Below are 13,377 nucleotides of genomic sequence, written 5' to 3'. Positions count from 1 at the left end.
TGAGCTTAAGCGATCCTCCTGCCTCAGCCTCCCAAGTAGCTGGGACTACAGGTGTGCACCACTATGCCTGGCTAGGTTTTCTATCTTTCATAGAGACAGGATCTCACTCTTGCTGGGGCTGGTCTTGAATTCCTGGCCTCAAGTGATCCTCCCACCTCTGCCTCCCAAAGTGCTAAGATTACAGGCGTGAGCCACTGCTCCTGGACTATGATTTTTAATTGTCAAAATATAGATAATAAATTTGACTGACATTCTCTCTTTATTTTTTATTGCCTCATCATGTTTCCTTTGCCCTTTTCTTCTCTCAGCGTGCCACTTCATATTATCATCTGGGGAAATAGCAGCCATTTCCTCAAATGTTACTGTTTTGTGTTTCCCATTCTATCTCTCACTTGAAGCAACTTTACAATGCAATTTTTTTGACATTTTTCTGAGTAAATGTGTACAGTGTGATACACCAGACATGGCCACAGATCCTTCTCGTCCAAATAGTGTAAATCTGTTCAGTACTTCCTTTCCAATTAACCTTTCTGCAGGATGATCCTGAAAATGCTGTGGTTGTTTTTACTTGACTTTCTAACCACCTTTCTGTAATAATACATTCTACTTCCAGAGGATGGTTGTCTTGTTGGGACGCCCTTTTGGGTAGTGTAGCTCCTTTTGGCAACTTACACTGTTTCCTTTACGATTATAAGCAAACGTTTCTGTCTGGTATCAGTTTCTCTCTCTCTCTCTCTCTCTCTCTCTCTCTCTCTCTCTCTCTCTCTCTCTCTCTCTCTCTTTCTGTTTTTCCTAAGGAAACTGTGTTACCAGTAATTCATTTGTAACAAATATCCCAGTTTCTTTGAAAGAAAAGATGAGTTGAGGCTTCCAGTAAAAATGCAAACAGAGCAGAACAGTTAATGTCAGAAAGACAGACCAGACCTCACAGAGGAAACTCTTTATGGAGTTTTCAGTAGTAAACCTTTGAAAATTTGGCAGCCTTATAAATCAAAGGGAAGAGGTATGAAAATGAAATAAAACAAGGCAAGGAAATAACCTAGATACCGTATAAAGCAGAGAAGAAAAGGTATAATGGTGTATCATTCTACACTTCAGTATTATGATCTGTTGACAGAACATTCTTTTCTCTAGTGTGAAGAATTGGTAGAGAGGATGGGAAACACTGAAAAGTGCCAGGCAAAGAAAAGGATGAAGAAAGAGCTGGCTGTTTTTTGAAGATGGGAAGCCATGATGTTCTAGAAACTTGAAGAATATTCACAGATCTGTGATGCTCTAGTGCTGTGCTAACATAGCCACTGGCTTTGGGTGGCTGTAGAGCACTTAAAAAATGTGGCCGTCCAAATTAAGATGTGCTGTAAGTGCAAAATACACGCCAGATTCCAAGTCTTAGCACTCCCCAAATACAAAATATCTTATTATTAAATAACTTTTAGGTTGATTACATGTGGAAATGGGAATTTTTAATATGTTGGGTTAAATAAAATGTTAGTAAAATTAATTTCACTTGTTTTCTTACATCTTTTTAAATGTGACTACAGATCATTTAAAATTACTTAGGTGGCGCACGTCGTATTTCCATCGGACGGTGCTGGTCTAGCCCCGGACCCTGTGGGTGTGGCTCTCTTCCTTCACTGTGGCGAGTTCACTTTCTGTGTGCCGACTTTACTTTCTCCTCACATTTTGCCTGTGAGTTGGTTAATTTTTTTTTTTTTACAGATAGTTGTTTTATCTATTTTGGATATTTGATTTTTAAAACAGGAGGTAGATAATAAGTAAAGAGAACACACAGCATAATTGGAGAGTTATTTTTATGGATGGGCCCTGGAGACAATGCTCTGAAATAAAGAGTTTTTAAGTACTCTTAAGAACTCCCAGCAAATTTTCATTATTGATAGATACACTACACAAAATGCACCTGAGAGGATAAATTGATTCAGAATAAATTCTCTTTTATTAGTAGGGATAGATGTTGCATCTTCTTTGGAAAAAGAGACCTGGGAACACTTGTGAAAGAGACAGGAGCTTTTTTTTCTGTTGTTCTTTACAGCCAACCCCTTCCTCATAGATCTGAGCAGGCTTGGACAAATTGAACTTTTTTTCTTTAGTTGCATTTCTAAGTTTGAAAATTATATTTGCATACATTTAACACATATGTGTGCATAGCACATATGCATCTGGCTGTTCTGAGAGAAAACGTGAAGGTTGAGAAGGAGGCCTTGGGTTGTCTCCTAGCTCCCTCGTGTCCCTGCTCTGGGATCTTACTTACTTCCTCTCTCTAAGCCTAATTTTTCTCAAATATAACATTTAAATCATCACAATAACTACTCAGGCATTGTTGTGAGGATTAAATGAGATGATTATCCAAGGCATTTAGCATGGTTGTCTGGAATAATAAATATTATATATAATAAATAAATATTAACTGGTCTTACAGATATAACTTCGATTCTGAAAACAGTCTTCAGTTACCTCCCTATGGTTGGGCCCTATATTCTTCTAATAGGATAAATCAACAGAAGGCTAAGTGGGTTTTTTTCCAACATCTTTAATGAGTTAAAAGCACTCTTGGCATTAGAACTCAAGTTTCAACCCTTCTGTGTGGCCTGGGCCAGGAGCCAGAAACTATTGCTGGCCACAGTTCAGATTCTGGGAGAGAAACTGGAGTGACTGCAGTCCTAACATCCCTTTGTTGAAGTCAAGACCCCCTACTGGAGGCCGACACTGACATTTGTGTCACTTTCGCCTCGTGGGCACTGACAGGGCTGAGCCAGACCCAGTTAAACGCAGAGGGCTACAACCAGCTGAGGGAGGCTTGACCTGGGATTAGATCTTTTTCCATTATAGGGTGCAGGTGGGAATAGGAAGGCCAGACAGAACACGAAATCGGTTATTTTGGCAACAAAGAGATGTCTATTCAACATTAGGATCTAACAGACATGGCATAGCAACAAGGACCTCTGACTGCCTGACCACACCCCACCACCAGGCTTCTTGGTGTGGCAGGATCTGAGGCTCAGTTCCCATCAGGGGCAACTGTCAGAAGAGCCTAGCTGAAAATGGCAAGACTCCAGTCTGCAAGGGAGGGCTGACAACAGGAGAATACAGTCCTAGCCATACTGGGTTGGATAGTGGGGGAGAGATTCGGCTTCCTAATCCATTGCCTAGAATTCACATGTGAGGAAATGGGGAGGACGGAGCCTCAGCAGACGATAGCAAGATTAGCTTGACGCTGACTTTTCCTTAAGAAACAATGCTCCCCCAGTATTGTTCCTTTAATTTCTCTTGCCTGAGTCCCACAACCTGAAAGTAGGCTAGGTTTGTGGCTGGAGAGAGTGGATTGAATAGAGGATTATTATTATTGGCCCCCTCTCTAGGGCTCTAGGAGAAGAGAACAAAGATAGGGATGTAGTCAAGTTATGATCATCTCAATGGTCAGTTTGACAAATGCAGCTATCACTGAGACTGTGGGAAGTCTCGGTAATGCCTTTAATTGGTGCGTGGGGTTGGGGACAAAGATTCCTTCACAGAAGAAAAGCTGCTTCTTATGAGATGTGTGTTACCTTAGCAAATCAGTCAGTCAGTTGCAGAGTCAGACTGCTGGCTCCACCACACACTTGTTGTACCTTTGCGCAAATCACTTTGCTTTTCTAACCCTTGTTTCCTCATCTGTAAAATGGTGATATATCATTATGCTGTGAGGATCCACCTCACAGCAACTCTGATGTATAAGTGAGATCACCAAACTATTAATAGAATACCTGCCATATTTACACGTACTCAGTAGATATTAATAATAATAAATACCTACTCTCTCAGTTCTGTTGGCAGGACTTTCAGTACACAAGGTATACTTCTTTGATGACTTCAATAATGCAATCCTTTTAATCCAGAATTTTATCATGACCAAAGAAAATTTTAGACCCAGCGTTTACAATCACTGGAAAACCTACTGACTTACTAATCATGTCAAATATCTAAGGTTCTTCTGGTCAAGGATCAAATAAGGACACTGAGTGTGTAAAGGAGGAATTGGGGAGGGAGGGTTTCTAGCACAAGTGGAGAGGCAACTTGGGAGGGTGAACTTCATCCAGGCACAGATGTGCACATTGATGTCACCACACAAAGAGAACATCAAGGGGCATGGTTGGCCGCCTTCGTTCGCCACGTTAAAATCTCTTGTTCCCACCCACTTCCCCTCCTCCGAATGCCAGCACGCTAGCACGCTCCCACTGTCTCTCCCCTGGACTGTCGCTGGGGCCCGCTAGATCATCTTCCTCTCTCCCCTCCTGCTCCTTTGGACCCATCTTCTTCATGTCACAGGAATGCTCTTCCTTAAAACAGAGTGGACCTTCCCTCTTTTTCCTGCTTAAAATCCTCCACTGGTTTCCCATCAGTCTTGGAATGAGACATGAAACCTTTACAAAACGTACCAGGGTCTCCCATTCCAACCCCTTCTTCACCTCCCCCAATCCTCAGACACCGGTGCTTCTCTGCCTTGAGGCCTTCTCTCCAGCCGAGGGGGCCTGGGCACCAGACGTGAATTCCTTCACTTCCCTTCCCTTCTCCTACGTTTTCTCCCACATGAAGCCTTCCTGATGCCCTTCGTCTGGCAAGCTCCTGTTGGTAGATGCGCCCTTTGCACCCCACCCGTCCCTTGTTAGTGCATTATCACAGCTGCCTTAGCTAATGTTTAATGTCTGCCTTCTCAACTAGAATCTAACCTTCATGAGGGATGACATCAGTCTGCCATCTTCCTGTCATATCCTGAATCCTTAACATGGCAGCTGGCACATACGTGGTGGGCAATTATTAAATATTTGTGGAAGAAATGGACAAAAGAAAAGGGTCAAGAAACAGGTCCAATATAGAGCAAAGAGATGTGGCAATCTTGTTAACTTTTAAAAATACTCTCAAAGGGAGAGTGAGTTGAAGGGAGTAGGACAAGAATAGAAGTTGTGCTGTAACACTAGAGAGATGAGGGTGATGAGGTGATTTGGGGAGGTGAGTATGTGAAAGGGATAGAGAGTATCCTGGGAATCACTAGAGATGAAATAGAGGACAATTTGCAAGACCTAGAAAGACAAAAGGCAGTCGGTCACAGGGAACTGCAACCTAAGCAAACAAGGCTCTTGTGCAGCGGAGGGTGATGGCACAGTAACCTCCTTGTATCCAGGGGGAGGACACTGACCCGTGTTGAGCCCATGCTTTATTTAACCCACCCAGGTACACACGTGGTCATGCCCGACTCCTCAAACATGAGTCCTCTTTGCCACTTTGCAGCCGTATTTAAAAATCCCTGATGAATAGTTGTCAGTTTACATAGCCCAGTGAAGGTTAGGATATGTTTTAACGCAATTTAAAAAAAAAAAAAAAAAGCTTGCAAAGCAAGCATGGATGTATATTGAGTTAGAAGATTTCTTCTCCAGAAAAATGCCATAATGAATCTTATCTAGTTGCAATGTATCTTTATGATACCAACTTACAGGGCAAAATTTTTTCCCAGCATCTCTTTAAGATTTTGATAGAACTTTTTTCCCAAGGACTTTTAGCAGTAGATGGGCATCAATTCAAATATTTAAAATACAGTTGACTCTTGAACAACATGGGTTTGTATTGCGTGGATCCACTTATACATGGTTTCCCCCGCCTGTACCACCAGCAAAACCAACCCCTCCTCCTCCTCCTTCGCCTCCTCAATGTGAAGATGATGAGGATGAAGACCTTCAACATGATGCACTTCCACTTAACTAATAGTAAATATATTTGCTTTTACTTATGATTTTAAATAACATTTTCTTTTCTCTAGCTCTGCAGCTCCCAACCCCCGGGCCACAGCCTGGTACTGGTCTGTGGCCTGTTAGGAACCAGGCTTTGCATCACCTGAGCTCTGCGTCACCCTCCTCCCCCCCACGACACCCCACCCCACCCCACCCCGGTCCACGGAAAACACTTTGTTCCATAAAACCGGTCCTTGGTGCTAGTTGGAGACTGTTGCTAGCTTCCTTTATTGTAAGATATACATACAACATACAAAATACGTGTTAATCAACTGTTTATATTGTCGGTGAGGCTTCCGGTCCACAGTAGACTATGAGTAGCTGAGTTTTTGGAGAGTCAAAAGCTGTACGTGGATTTTTGACTGTGTGGGGGTTCCATCCCCCTAACCCCTGCATTCAAGGGTCAACTGTCTGTGTCACCTTCCCTGTTCTTTTCCTGGATGCTGCATCCCATCTGTGTCTCAGGATTCCTCCTCTTGTCCAACCCTGTGATACCCTAAGGACCATCGGTTCTTCCCCGGCAGGGGGTGGTGGAGAGGGGAGCCCGCAGTTACAGTTTAATGTTGAAGCATACTCCCTCGGGGCTGGAGTCACACTGAAAATGATAAGAAACAGGATCATGAAAAGATTTGTCTTAGTAATGGCAGCTTTTGTATTTGGAAATTTCGCTGCTTGTGATCGATTGCCCTCCTTGTTTGGCCTATTTTCTGAGACAACTTCTTGATGGTCTTTCCCCTGACACCTTACTCTCGCCTTCCTGACACTTTTGTTCTCAGGTTTTCTCCTCTCTTGTCACCTCTATTCTTCTTTTTTCTTTTTTTTCTCCTCCTGCTGCCATTAAAATTTTTTTTTATCTTCCTACCAAGTTTGATCAGATTTTCCCTTTTGTCATAAAGGCGTCTTAGAATGACTCCGGGCAATATGGAGCAAGTCAGAAATTTATGTCCAGACCGTGAGCTTGTTATCCTGCCGGGCTCCCCTGCCACCAGTCACCAGGCTACTGGGAGTGTTTATTATTGACTTCACAGTCTCTTTTAGTGACTTTGTTCCTGTAACTTTTCTTTACTCCAGAATTCTTCTTTCTCCTTTGCAATGCTTTTTCTGTGCCTCAGAAAATTCTTATTATCATTTACTTCAACATGACAAACATCATTTTCACTTTCTGTGTGAGTATCTTACAACCTGTTTATCCTTCTTTCGTAAGACCACAGAAGTCTGTTGTGGTAGAGCTTACTATTTAATAGATCTGCTCACGACCCAGGGCTATCACGCTCCTTTAAATAGTGTTGACAAAAACCAAGGGGGCTCCACTTCTCACTGCCCCTGGCTGCTCCGAGGACAAAGTTTTCCCACCTGTGAAATGGGAATAATAAAAGTACCTTCCTCGCAGGATTGTCATTAGTGTTAAATGAGTTCATATATGTAAAAATATTATCGAAAGACCCATCCTCAGTGAATGCTCAATAAATTTTAATTATTATATTAATTATACTTCTTCTTATTATTGAGATTTGAGATAATATGCAGCCTTTAATATAAAATCACTCTTGTAAACTGATTTTTTACTCTTCTTTAAACCTCAATTCTTCCACTGATACTTCTTTCTCATAATGAATCTCTTTAATGTTGCCTTTTTGCTGTACTTTTATAATACTCTTTCTACCACCCATAAAACTTAGATGTTTATTTCCACTGGTCTATGGGGAGTTTTGTTTCTGACATTGTTTTCTTCTCACACTGATCTAAGTCTATTCTTTCTTTAAATCTCTCGCTTATTTTATTCCTCACGAATCATTCCATAATAGATCTGTGTACCAAGAAAATAAATACTTCTACATCTTGACTCTCGTTTCCTTCTTTAAAGTACAGTTCAGGGAGGTGATTTTAATTTTTAAGCACTAATCATTCCGAGCTGAGCTGTTGTTACCCTAGAAACCACATTTCTCATCCTGAAACATGACAGCGGTGATCGCCCCTGACAGTTCACAGACCTGAATTTCAGACAATCAAAGGCAGAGCAATTTGGAGGTCTGTTCATTTAAAATTTTCTCCTTCACAATTTCAAGGAAGCACAGTGTCGGTTCTCTTCCAGTTTGTCAGAAGCAAGGAAAGAGCATGCAGATGGAGAGCTGAATGCCCACTTTCAGCCCAAGGTATCAGTGCCAAACACACTTTTATTATTCTCTTGGAAATAAGGTTGTAAAAAAGTAATTGCTGACACAACCTTAATGATAGCACTTTAAGTATGCTGCTGTAATTAAAATAGGAATTTTATTATACTAGACCTCTGAGAGCCTCACATATATACCGTTCAGATCTCAGGATTTACAAAGCAAGCAACTTTGATTCCTGCTGCTTTTGCTGTGCGGGCCACGCTTATTCTTTGTGCCTCTCCTAGTTGCAGCTTATGTAGAAAACCACCTCTCTCCTGGCAAAAAGCAATAAGCATCCGTGTTTAGAATGATACCCTGCAGTGATGGCGTCGTGGCTTTCGGCACACTTACCTCTGAGATGTCACTGAAGGAGCTACTCTCTCCTTTGATTTCCCTTGGAATAAAACTTTCATGTATTATGCAATGAGGTTAAAATGCTACAAGACATTTTGGTTAAAATTTGAAGAGGGCTCTCTTACTTCAGTGGGATGTCATATCCATTTTATTCCTGTTTTACCTGATAGGTGGGTTAGAAATTGTATACAGTTGTTAGTTATAAAGACCCAAAGATAAACAGCTTTAAAAAATTAGTTGATTATTTTTCTCCTGTGATGACAATTTTAGAGGTTGGTAGTCCACATACAGTGATGCCACAGTTTCCAATGGGACCCCAGAGCCTTCCATTTTTCCTGCCTGGACATCCCTACCATGTGGTTGTTGCCTGAGGCCCCAAAACAGCTGCCTGAGCTGCAGCCATCTCATCTAAGTTCCAGGGAGCAAGAAAGGCAAGGAAAAGAGCCACATCCCAGCTAAATCAGCCCTCTGCTTTAAGAAGATTTCTGCAGAAGTCTCATCCAAAAGCATCCACTCACATCTTATTAGCTAGAATTTAGTCATGTGAAAAATATATAGTTTATCAGCTGAATATATCTCTCTGAAAAATCAGTGTTCTATGTTATGGAAGAAGGAACAAGGGGATATTGGTTCACTAAGTCACAGTCTATTCCATAACTGACAATGTATAAAAGACAAGTATAAGCAGCAGGTCTCCCCCATGTCTGCATTATGTTGCTTTTCCACAGTAAACACTTACTTATTCAGTATCTAGATAATCAGATCCAAGCACAGTAGTGCACATACCTATAATCTCACATACTCGAGAGACTGAGGCAGGAGTATTGCTTGAGCCCAGGAGTTTGAGTCCAGCCTAGAAAACGTAGAGAGACCCTGTCTCTAAAGAAAAAAAATACAAAAAAGCTGCAATTTTTTCCTGTTGGTAACACAATTACTCTTCATCATGATAAAATTTAGGCCCAGCTCAATCTTTAATGACTTTTCTGAATCATGAAATCTTCTATTTTTTTAAGTATCATTTTCATGTTACCTTAGCGTTTTAAATTACAGTTGACCCTGGAACAATGTATGGATTAGGAGCACCAACCCCTGCACAGTCAAAAATCTGCATATAACTCTTGGCTGCACAAAAACTTAACTACTAACAGCCTACTGTTGACCAGAAGCCTTACTGATAACATTAACAGTGATTAACACACATTTGGTATGTAATGTGTATTATATACTGTATTCTTACAATAAAGTAAGCTAGAGCAAAGAAAGTATTATTAAGAAAATCATAAGGATGAGAAAATGTATTTATTATTCATTAAGTGGAAGCAGATCATCATCATAAAGATCTTCATCCTCATCATCTTCGTGTTGAGTAGGCTGTGGAGAAGAGGAAGAGGAGGAGCAGGTCTTGCTGTGTCAGAGATGGAGGAGGCGGAAGGGGAGGCAGTAGAGGCAGGTGTGATTTTTATTGGAAAAAAATCTGCGTATGAGTTGACCCATACAGTTCAAACCCCCGTGCTGTTCAAACATCAACTGTATTTGATAGAGGGCCATTGGGATACGATACTTTGGGTGCCAGTTTAAAAGAATGTTTGATTGTCATCAACATTACATTTCTCAGTTTTTTAAATTAATGCTATTTTCTTATAAACCTAAAATCTGGTACAAATATACTTGAAAACTTAGAAGGTAGGTCCTCCACACATTTCATGCACTAATCCAAATAGGCCTTGCCTCAGTTATTCGCCCCTAATGGTCCATTTGATCCACTTGGCCATGAAGAATTCTCTCAAGATCTCTTTGTGATAAAATATACGTGACATAAAATTTACTATTTTAATAACCATTTTCAGTTTACAGTTTAGTGACATTAAGTGCCACATTGCACATTGTCATGCAACCCCCATGCTTTTTTGTTTGTTTCTTTATTATGACTTAATCTCCTTTTTGTCTGCCACAGTATTTGACACTATGTAGTTCTCTATCAATGTTTGTTCATTCAAATGGATTTTCAGGTAACAAGTAGTCATTTTCCCACCATATTTAAATCTGTAATTCCAATGATTCAATGAGGCAGATATTTTATAAATGGTCATAAACAGATCTAACTGGATAACTAGACAACAGATTACTTAACAGTAAATTCTTCGGTCCAGAACAGTGCACAGGATCTTATGCAGCTATAGCACCTTCATCCCACAATCCCTAAAACTTAATTTAAGACGTGGAAATGCCATATGCAAAGATCATTTTTATGATACGAATAATTTAATATTTCTTCTCAGTCTAGTGTGTTGTAATACTGGCTTAATGATAGTCTGAAAGTGATTCTCATTTTTAATCTTTTTAAATGCCATCTATAACAAAGACCTTTTTCTATTTTATTTCATTTTGTTTTGTCTTAATCCATGAAACCTCTTTTTTTTCCTTCTTTGCCAGTCCAGTGCTTCTCCTTAAAATAATGAAATCCACCAGGAGAGAAAAATATCTTAATTGGATCTCCCTAAGAATAAATATGTGTGTCTAGAAGACTTCATGGGCTCTTTCTGACTCCAAAGCCAAAAGAGTAGGCTTACAGTCTCCCTTTGTTATTTAGCCAACAAGGATATAAATGACTTTAATGTTAACAATCATGCCTTCCACACTTGCTTAGTGTCTTTTCTTCCCAAGAGTGTAGAATATTCTATTTTGATATAATGCCATTAAATTTTCAGTGATAGGTAGGGCAGTTGAAGGCACATAGAAAGAGAAGGGTAGAGGGAGTTATATACAACATAATTTTTTTTTTCAAATTTGAAATTAATGGTCCCTTTCACTGCATGTCAGCTCAGTGTGGTACTCTGGGAACTTCCCTCCTGTATACAATGGGTACAAGAAACAGCATGTCGGAGATAAATTCTTCCTATAGATGACCCACCTAGCATCTTAGTTTTAGATGAGAATCCAGTTGGCTCTGGGTTTGTGGCTAAGAACAAGCATATTTTAGATGAACAATTTGTGTCTTTGGGCAACGTACTTTTAAGAAAAGGATGTGTTTTTCACCTATGTGTTTGAAATTTGAGCTTTTTCTGGACAGATAATTCTAACTCTTATAAACTCAGGAGATTGCTATTGATCTTTAAGTTAGAAACAGAAATTGTAAATATGACCTTAAGCAATAAACAATGCATTTTCCAATCATTGCTCCTGCCCCTAGAATGTTTCAGTAAGCTACATACACATAATTCAAATATTAAGACATTTGCAATTATGCTGTTTATGAAACAATTTGTAGCATTCTAAAGCCACTACTAGCCATTAGTGATAGATAATATTTTATAATAGTAACTCAGAGTGGTGGAATTATGTATGATGCTGGGAAATGTTTGTACTTTTTAAGTGTTATAAAATAAAAACTATTAGTGTGGTACAAATGCATTGGAAAGTAGATTAAAAATAGAGCTACTAATGAGTGAAATAATTTCATAGTTCATTCAGTCATTTCTCGACTATCCAGTGGCTATTATCAGTGTACTATCATATGGGCAAAAGACATGATCAGAAATTTTTCAAAAGAAGATAGACTAATGGCCAAGAAATGCATGAAAAAATGTTCAATGTCTCTGACCCAAGGAAATGCAAATCAAAACCACAATGTGATATCACCTAACTCCTATGAGAATGACTTTTATCAAAAAGTCCCAGAACAGCAGATTCTAGCCAGGATGCAGAGAGAAAGGAACCCTTATATACTGTTGGTGGGACTGGAAACTAGTACAACTTCTGTGGAAAACTATATGGAGATTCCTCAAAGAAATAAATATAGACTTACCATTCAACCCAGCAGTCACACTACTGGGTAATATCTACCCAAAGGAAAAGAAGTCATTTTTATCAAAAAGACACCTACACTCAAATACTTATCATAGCACAATTCACAATTGTGAAATCAACCTAAGTCCCCATCAAATCATGAGTGGATTAAGAAAATGTGGTGTGTGTGTGTGTATATATATATATATATATATATCAGTCTGCTGTACACTGGTTTTGTGATGAATTAGAAGCACAATTTTCTGACTATTTCTTTAACTAGAAGAGGATGATAAGACAAAGAGGAGGTATAAAAATAAGGGCAAATGCATAAGTATCTAGTTATCTTCCAGATGCATGCAATTTTCCTTAAGATATTGATATGTGCTGCAATAAAGCAGTGCAATCAGAGAAACTTAAATTTGTATCCTGGTTTTACCTTCCATCATTGAGTAGCATGTGACCCTGAGGAAATTACTTACCCATTTCAAGTTTCTGTTCTATAAATTGGAAGATATAATAGTCCCTTCTTCTAGGTTTATTTTGAAAAAAGGAGTTAAATGAAATAAGTGATGTTAGATGCCCAGCATGATACCTGGTGCCTGGCATGTAGCAACTGTTCACTGTGTGCTCACTATTTATCTTTCTGTTTTCATTACAAATATGCCATATATTTTTATTGGAAAAACCTGCATATAATCTATGCAGATACTAATGCACATTCAAAACAAATGTTATATATGTAGCAAAAAGATCAATTCAATGTGAATTTTCTTACTGTTAACGAAAAACCTAAAGTTAAATATCAGAAAGCAAAGGATAATTATGTGCCTCTTTTCATCAACTTTAGACCATTCATGCTAACAATCAAGATCAGCATGTTTTGTCTGAAGAAAGCTCTCTTAACCCAGTTAACCCACAATCCCTTTTAGATTTGACTGGTAAGATATTTTGGATGTTAGTGATTACTGGACGTTTAATCAGTGCCAATGAAAGAAGGAAGGAAGGGATGTAGAGATGTCACCCTAGTTTTATGTATGCTGGGATTCTATGGGTTAATTTTGTTAGTGTTTTATTTAGATCTCAAAATAAATTACCATTGTTTTATTTCTATAAATTTCTTGTCTTGGCTTACCATAGTGATTTGGGGCAGGCTGTTGAGATTGTAACATACGGGTTTTTTGTTTGTCTATATGTTACGCTCTACACAATAAGTGTTGTGGCAGAGGCTACTGGTCTCTTATAGCCATTCTTCCCTTCTGCTTTAGTAAGAACCCCCAGTTTTTCACCTGGGCATATACCTT

At 39.4% G+C, this 13,377-nt stretch overlaps 1 protein-coding gene and 1 long non-coding RNA gene across 6 annotated transcripts in view; one reads left to right on the top strand and one right to left on the bottom strand.

Annotated features, from left to right (window-relative positions):
* The window catches only part of GRIP1 (glutamate receptor interacting protein 1), a 617,604-nt gene that overhangs the window by 302,067 nt on the left and 302,160 nt on the right, over positions 1-13,377 (top strand). The window lies entirely within an intron of this gene.
* The window catches only part of LOC142873403 (uncharacterized), a 75,421-nt gene continuing 68,332 nt past the window's right edge, over positions 6,289-13,377 (bottom strand). Inside the window, exon 3 of the long non-coding RNA XR_012921462.1 lies at positions 6,289-6,375. This is a non-coding gene — a long non-coding RNA (uncharacterized LOC142873403). The remainder of the gene's footprint in view (positions 6,376-13,377) is intronic.

This window comes from Microcebus murinus, chromosome 10, assembly GCF_040939455.1.
Source record: "Microcebus murinus isolate Inina chromosome 10, M.murinus_Inina_mat1.0, whole genome shotgun sequence".
Lineage (NCBI taxonomy): Eukaryota > Metazoa > Chordata > Mammalia > Primates > Cheirogaleidae > Microcebus > Microcebus murinus.
Note: the sequence above shows the minus strand (reverse complement) of the source record. Positions and strands in the feature narration are given on the sequence as shown.